The sequence below is a fragment of the Sus scrofa genome, chromosome 10 (assembly GCF_000003025.6).
Source record: "Sus scrofa isolate TJ Tabasco breed Duroc chromosome 10, Sscrofa11.1, whole genome shotgun sequence".
In the NCBI taxonomy this organism is placed as follows: domain Eukaryota; kingdom Metazoa; phylum Chordata; class Mammalia; order Artiodactyla; family Suidae; genus Sus; species Sus scrofa.
In genome coordinates, this window is record NC_010452.4 from 13696059 (window position 1) to 13703928 (window position 7870).

General features: G+C 48.7%; 1 long non-coding RNA gene across 1 annotated transcript in view; it reads left to right on the forward strand.

The window, feature by feature from the left end:
• Positions 1-5147, forward strand: part of LOC106504522 — a 28039-nt gene extending 22892 nt beyond the window's left edge. Inside the window, exon 3 of the long non-coding RNA XR_002336225.1 lies at positions 4283-5147. This is a non-coding gene — a long non-coding RNA (uncharacterized LOC106504522). The remainder of the gene's footprint in view (positions 1-4282) is intronic.

A 7870-nucleotide genomic window follows, 5' to 3' on the forward strand; every position in this document is an offset into this window, starting at 1 on the left:
ATTCTCACTCTGCAAAGGAACAAACCAAGGCCATAATTATTCAAGATTAAAAAATATATATGGTACACTAACAATGAAATATTGGGAGGAGAAATTTTTTTTGCCTTTTTTTTTTTTTTCTGTCTTTTTAGAGCCACACCCATGGCATATGGAGGTTCCCAGGCTAGGGGTCGAATCAGAGCTGTGGTTGCCAGCCTACACTACAGCCACAGCCATGCCAGATCCGAGCCCCATCTGCGACCTACACCACAGTTCACGGCAACACCGGATCCTTAACCCACTGAGCGAAGCCAGGGATAGAACCTGCCTCATGGATGCTGGTCAAGTTCATTAACTGCTGAGCCACAACGGGAACTCTGGGAGAAATTTTTTTTAAAACCCTATTTAAAATTCCATCAAAAATTATATATATCTTCTTTGATTAGGAATGGTGACTGAAGAAAATACACAACTTAAAAGTTGAAAATTATGTTTTATTTGGTGGATAAAAATGAGGACTTAAGCCTGGGACGTGGCATCTCAGATAGCTCTGAGAGAGTTCTCTGAAGAGGTAAAGGGGGAATCAGAATATATATAGGAGTATTTGTAACAAAGACCAGGTAGTCAGAATATCAAAAGACTACTGTTAAAGAAAACCAGACATTTCAGAGCTCCCTTTGTGGCTCAGTGAATTAAGAATCTGACTAGTATCCACGAGGATGCAGGTTCAATCCCTGGCCTCATTCAGTGGGTTAAGGATCTGGCATTGCCATGAGCTGTGGTGTAGGTCACAGCTGCAACTCGACCCCTAACTGGGGAACTTCCATAGGCTGAAGGTGCACCTGTAAAAATAGAAACTTTAAAACATACATCGCAAGGCATGTAGCCCTTTTCTGCGTTTGGGAAGATGCAAGTGTCTGGGCTCATTGGAGTCATTCCTTTGATGTGCACCTCAGCTCTCTGGGGCCAGCATTCTTGAGTCTCCCCAGGGTGCACCGTGGATGGGTGGCAGGAGTAACTGAGGGCTTGGCAGCACAGCTCCTTTTCCTCCATCCTGCGGTCCCCCCAGACTCACTGTCCGGGGCATCTGTAGTGGCGTGATGGCTGCAATTTCCTTTGTTGATTGATATGGCAAGCAAGACTTTTTCCCTGATAGGAATAAACCTAACCAAGGTCATGAAAGATTTGTAGGTTAAGGACTATAAAACACGGAGAAAGGTGATTCACCGAAATGGAAAGACATTTCATGCTCTTGGGTTGGAAGAATTATCACAGTTCAGATGACCATGCTATCCAAAGCCATCTACAGATTTAATGCCATCCCCATCAAACGACCCATGACATTTTTCACAGCACTAGAGCAAATAATCCTAAAATTTATATGACCCAGAACTGCCAAAGCCATCCTAAGGAAAAGAACAAAGCCAGAGGCATAAACTTGCCAGATGTCAGACAATACCACAAAGCTATAGTAATCAAAATAGTGTGACACTGGCACAAAAACAGACATAGGCATCAGTGGAAGAGCATAGAGAGCCCAGGAATAACCCTACACACCTACTGTCAATATCCTCGACAAAGGAGGCAAGATGATACACTGGAGAAAGGGAGTCTCTTCAGCAAATGGTGTTGGGAAAGCTGATGATCAAATGTAAATCCATGAAGTTAGAACAATCCCTCACACCATATGCAAAAACAAAAACAAAAAAAGCACCTCCAAATGGCTTAAAGACTGAAACATAGGACACAACACCATAAAACTCCTAGAGGAGAATGTAAGCAAAACATTCTGTGACATGAATTGCAACAATGTTGTCTTACACGAGTCTCCCAAGGCCCTAAAAATAAAAGCAAAAAGAAAGAAATGAGGCCTGACCAAACTTACAAAATTTTGCAAAGCAAAGGAAACCATAAATAAAATGAAAAGACAACCTAAGGACTGGGAGAGGAGAAAATATTTGCAAATGATGCAACCAACAAGGGCTTCATTTCCAAAGTATACAAATAGCTCAAACAACTCGATAACAACAACAAAAAGCAACCCAACCAAAAAATGGGCAGAAGACCTAAATAAATATTTCTCCAAAGAGGACACACAGATGGCCAACAGGCACATGAAAAGATGCTCGACATTGCTAGTTATTAGAGAAACCCAAATCAATACTACGATGAGACTTCACCTTACACCAGTCAGAATGCTCATCCCCAAAAAGTCTACAAATAATAAATGCCAAAGAGGGTGTAGAGAAAGGGAACCTTCCTACACTGTTGCTGGGACTATAAATTGGTGCAGCCACTGTGGAGAAAAGCATGGAAATGCCATAAAAAATTAAAATTGAGTTACCGTATGACCCAGCATACTCCTGGGCATATTTCTGGAAAAGAAAAAAGTTCTAATTAAAACAGACAACTGCATTCCAATGTCTACAGTGACACTATTTGCAACAGCCAAGACATGGGAGCAACCTAAGTGTCCATCAACAGATGATAAAGAAGATGTGATACACACACACGCATGCACACACACACTCACACAGAGGAATATTATTCAGCCATTTAAAAAAATGAAATAATGCCATTTCCAGCAACATGGATGGGCCTAGCGATTTTCACACCAAGTAAAGTATGTCAGATAGACAAATACTATATGATATCAACAATATATGGAATCTAAAAAAATAGTATAGGCGAGTTCCCATCATGGCTCAGCAGAAATAAACTCTACAAGCATCCATGAGGATGCAGGTTCAATCTCTGGCTCTCATCAGTGGTTTAAAGATCCAGCATTGCCACAAGCTGCAGTGTAGGTTGCAGATGAGGCACAGATCTGGCGTTGCTGTGGCTGTGGTGTAGGCCAACAGCTAGGGGTCCAATTTGACCCCTAGCCTGGGAAATTCCAGGTGTGGCCCTAAAAGGAAAAAAAAAATAGCACAAAAGAACTTTTTTACAAAACAGATATAGACTCACAGACATAGAAAACAAACTTATGGTTACCAAAGGGGAAGGGAGAGAGGTATAAATTGAGAGTATAGAATTAACAGATGCACATGTCCAGGAGTTCCCGTCGTGATGCAGAGGAAACGAATCCAACTAGGAACCATGAGGTTGCAGGTTTGATTCCTGGCCTCACTCAGTGGGTTAAGGATCTGGCGTTGCTGTGAGCTGTAGTGTGGGTGGCAGACTCGGCTTGGATCTGGCATTGCTGTGGCTGTGGTGTAGGCCAGCACCTGTAGCTCCAATTTGACCCCTAGCCTGGGAACCTCCATATGCTGTGGGTGAGGCCCCCCCCAAAAAACAACTGATGCACATGACCATATATAAAATAGATGAATGAGGAGGATTTACTTTATAGCATGGGGAACTATATCAATATCTCATAGTAAACTATAACAGAAAAGAATCAGAAAAGCAATATAGATATGTACATATATTTGTATAACTGAAACACTTTTCCATACACCTGAAACAAACACAATATTGTAACATCTATATATACATTGTGTGTGTATGTATATATGTATGTGTGTGTGTGTGTGTATATATATATATATATATATAAATATAGTAGTGGCCCCTATACTCAAAAGAGCTTTCCTGGAGTTCCCTGGTGGCTCAGCAGGTTAAGGACCTGGCATTGTCACGGCTGTAGTGCAAGTTCAATCCCTGACCCAGGAACTTCTGTATGCTGCGGGTATGGCCAAAAGAAAAAAGAAAAAAAAAAGCTTTCCTGGCTGCACTTGTCCAGATCCCAGATTCCAAGGATTCATACCTGATCCCCTTCCTTCCTCTTAGGTCCTTCATCCAATTAGCCCTCTTGATGCAACAGCTCTAAACTATCTGGGATAGTTCCTGGCACAGTTCAAGCTCATTAACTAATTTAATCCTCATAAAATGCTAAGGCAGCTATCATCATCCTCACTCTACCGATGAGGAAACCGGTGCACGTAGTGGTGAAGTAACTTGTCCGGAGTTACATACCTATAAGTGGTAGAGCAGGAAATCTGAGCCCAGACGGTCTGGCTCCTGAGTCTGGGCCCTTGACCGCTGCGTGACATCAGCTCTCTCTCTGTCCCGAGTGCCTGCCTATCTCGGACATTAGTCAGTAAGTCCCTTGAAGGCAAGAATTCTCCTTTGTATCCTTAGCCCCGACCGCTGCCCACAAAGTCTGGCGTGTGGTACCTGCTCAGTAACTGCTGCTGCAGCAACTTGGGGTGACGGGAAGGGAGGGAAGCTAGAAACCCTCCTGCGGAAACCTAAACTTACGCAGCTCGGAATGGTCACGAATTCTTTCCTCTGCTTTTAGCCAAGACACTAAACAGCCACAGAACTGGTGCTGCAGCCGTGGAGTCCACCTCTGCCGGACTTTGCAGAAGCAGCCCTTGCAGAGGCAGCACCAGCCCAAGGAGCAGAGGCCGAGCGCCTGGGATGGAGCTGAGGTCCCTCCACGGTCTCCCAGGAGGGCGCCTCTGGGGCTGGGATTAGACTCAGTAGCCTCCCCTCCACCCCCAGGAAAAAAAAAAAAAAAAAAAACTGGAAACCTGACTGGCAGCTTCTATGCTGAAGTGCTGAGGCAGAATCAAACGGCGAGGACTTCCCAGAAGGTCCTAGTGAATCAGCTGCTCAGTTTGGGACAAATCCAGAGCATGTGCCCACAAAGGGTAGCACGTTGCAAATTGAGATCTAATGTGAGCCATCTGGTCTCGAGAAACGGCCAATTGGAGGGATGGGAGCCTGGAATCCGCCCAGAGAGCAAACTTATCTGGGGGAAGTGATGAGTCAGCTCTGCCCAGAGACAAAAGACTGCGAGAAAGTCCTTTGCAGCGGGCCCCACAGCATCTCTCTTCAGAGGCGCCTGACTTGGGGGCTCCATCTAAAGGTGACCTTCAGATTCAAGGTTCTAAGATGCCTGGTCCTGGGTTTCGCATGGACCTGGGTAACTTAAACCTGCCTGACTGTCGGGGGCAGCAAGGGATGCTGAGAATCATCTCACAGTCAGACAGATGTGCCAGGCAAGACAGGACAGGATGTGCTGGACTGGCCAGCGTTGTCCCCTGAAATTGGGACAACTTAAGCCTGGGTCCCGGGGGACAGCTTGCTTCTGTGTCTTCTTCTCCCAGCCATAGTCACCATTGCCTGTTAAAAAAAAAAAGTAAAAAGCAAACCAATTACCAGGTCTAATTTTCTCCCTTCATTTGCCTCTTGGCAAAGCTGCCAAGGTTCTTGCCAAGACTCTGCTTCACCAACACCCTGATCCCAAAAGCCCCAAGTTAGCAGAAGAAGGCTCAGCCAGCGTGGAGCAGCTGTAAAGCTTCCCAACACCAAGACAGGGAGCAGGGGTTCAGGGCAGGAGCTTCAAAGCGGCCCTCTCCCCGGAGCGCCCTTGGCCTCCTCATCTGCACAGAAAAGAGGTGATGGCGCTGGTCACCTGGAACGGCCCCAGAAAATGATGCATTGGCCACCAATAGCCACTGGCCCTAAGTGCCCATCCCCACCCCCACCCCCACGCCAGGAAGTGAGGGGGCTTTTAAAGCCCTGTTTGTGCTTGTACTGGGAGCTGGCCAGTCAGGGGGAGCTTCAGGGCCATTTCTGTCTGGGCTTGCTGAGAGCTGAGCCTGGGCCTCCCAGCTGGGCTTAGCTGGGAGGTGGGCCAGGGGCTCTCAAGGGGACCCCGGGAAGCTGGCCGGGCACCTTCTCGACACCCATGCACATTTCCTTGCATTTGCCAGTGGTTGTCCTGCCTCCTCCCAGGGGAGAGCCTGAGCTCCTGTTTGTTGGTGTCCAGCTGAAGGACGCGCACACTGCTACGAGGCTCTCCCTGACCCGCATGATAGTGGGCCAGCCTCCAGAACCCCTGTCACCTTGGGAGCCTGGGCCATCTACTCAGCCACCAACCCTGCAGGCCCAGGGGAAGAAGAAGCATCAGGTGTAGCTCAGAGGGCAGTTAGGAAAGCCAAGAGGAAGCTGGAGAGGCTCTGGGCTGGTGCTTTGCAAACAGGCAGGTGTTGTGCGAGAGTGCAGAAGGGGCATGGGTATCCCGCAGTTCCTGCACAAACACCATCCCAGCCTTGCTGGGGGCGGCGGGGGCCGGCCGGGGCGGGGGGAGGCTTCCAGGAGCCTGGCTGGTTTCAAACCAGAGTGGAAGAGGGAAGCCTGTGCCCAAAAGGTGGTTGGTGACCCACTCCCAGAAGAAAGGAGGCCCCAAAGCCAAGACGGACATGTTACCCAGCCGCACTCCAGCGCTCGCAGTTTCATACATCTCAACATATACGCCCGAGGCACCTCTGGCCATCTGGACCTTCCATCAGTCTGTGATCAAAGGATGTTTTCCTCAATTCCTGTTGTGGCTCAGGGGTAACAAACCTGACTTAGTATCTATGAGGATGTGGGCCCAATGTCTGGCCCCACTCAGTGGGATAAGGATCCGGCATTGTTGTGAGCTGTGGTGTAGGTTACAGATCTGGTGTGGCTGTGGTGTAGGCCAGCAGCTGCAGCTCTGATTCGACCCCTAGCCTGGGAATCTCCATATGCTGTGGGAGCAGCCCTAAAAAGAAAAAAATGTTTTCCTAAAAATCTCTGGTGGGGGTGATTTTCTCCACATGTCATCATGCTGGCCATCAGCAAATATTTACCGAGCCGGACTGTCTGACTGGTCAAAGGTCAGTGCCTGCCCTCCCAGCCCCTCCTTCCTGAAGACGGACTGGAAAGAAAAGCAAAGGAGTTCCCGTCGTGGCACAGTGGAAACGAATCCGACTAGGATCCATGAGGACTCTGGCTTGATCCCTGGCCTCGCTCAGTGGGTTAAGGATCCAGTGTTACCGTGAGCTGTGGTGTAGGTCACAGATGCAGCTCGGCTCTGGTATTGCTGTGGCAGTGGTGTGGGCCGGCAGCTGCAGCTCCAAATGGACCCCTAGCCTGGGAACCTCCATATGCCATGGGTGCGGCCCTAGAAAAGACAAAAAAAAGAAAAAAGAAAGGTCAGCAAAACTGAACAGGACCTTGGGTAGCCAGACACAGCTGGCTGGTGACTGGTAAACCCCCAGAGACAGAGAACACCTCATCTTTGTGCTGAAACCCAAGCTTTGCAAGGTTTTAGCATTTTTCTCTTTCACGGTGGCTGGAAGGCTGGGAAAGGTGAGAAGGGAATGAGGGCAGGCGAGGGACTGGGTGAGGGTACAATGGCATGGAGAGCACGACAATGGAGTGAGAGGCGGGGGCGGCTGTGGGACAGTGGCTCCCAGGTCTGGGTCTGAGTGGGAAAGAGAAGGGCAAACACCATCAGTCACTATGTCCCCCGGGACTGGGCTTTTCTTCTCCATCTGCCTTCCCACAGTCACCCAGTGCCGCAGGCTCAGACTCGTAGGTAGGTTTCCTTTTCTCCCTTTACTGGCTGTCATGACGGCTGTAGTTATCAGTGTCCTGATTCCTGCAGCCCCAGGCGGCCACACGAAGCTCCCAGGCCAGTCCCTCACCCTGTGGATTCTAAAAAAGATAAAGTTGGAGTTCCCGTCGTGGCGCAGCAGAAACAAATCCGACTAGGAACCATGAGGGTACGGGTTCAATCCCTGGCCTTGCTCAGTGGGTTGAGGATCCAGGGTTGCCATGAGCTGTGGTGTAGGTCGCAGACGAGGCTCAGATCCCGAGTTGCTATGGCGTAGGCCACACCTGCTGCCTAAACGTTTGTCTCTGTGCCTTTGTTCCCATCCTCTCTGTATCCTAAAGCCTATCCGTTCCGTCTGTCACAATCCGATCTTGATCTTTTTAAAATCCGGCTCCTGGGAGTTCCCTTCTTGGCTCAGGGTTAATGAACCTGACTAGGACCTATGAGGACACAGGTTCAATCCCTGTCCTTGCTTCGTGGGTTGAGGATCTGGCATTGCTCTGAGCTGTGGTG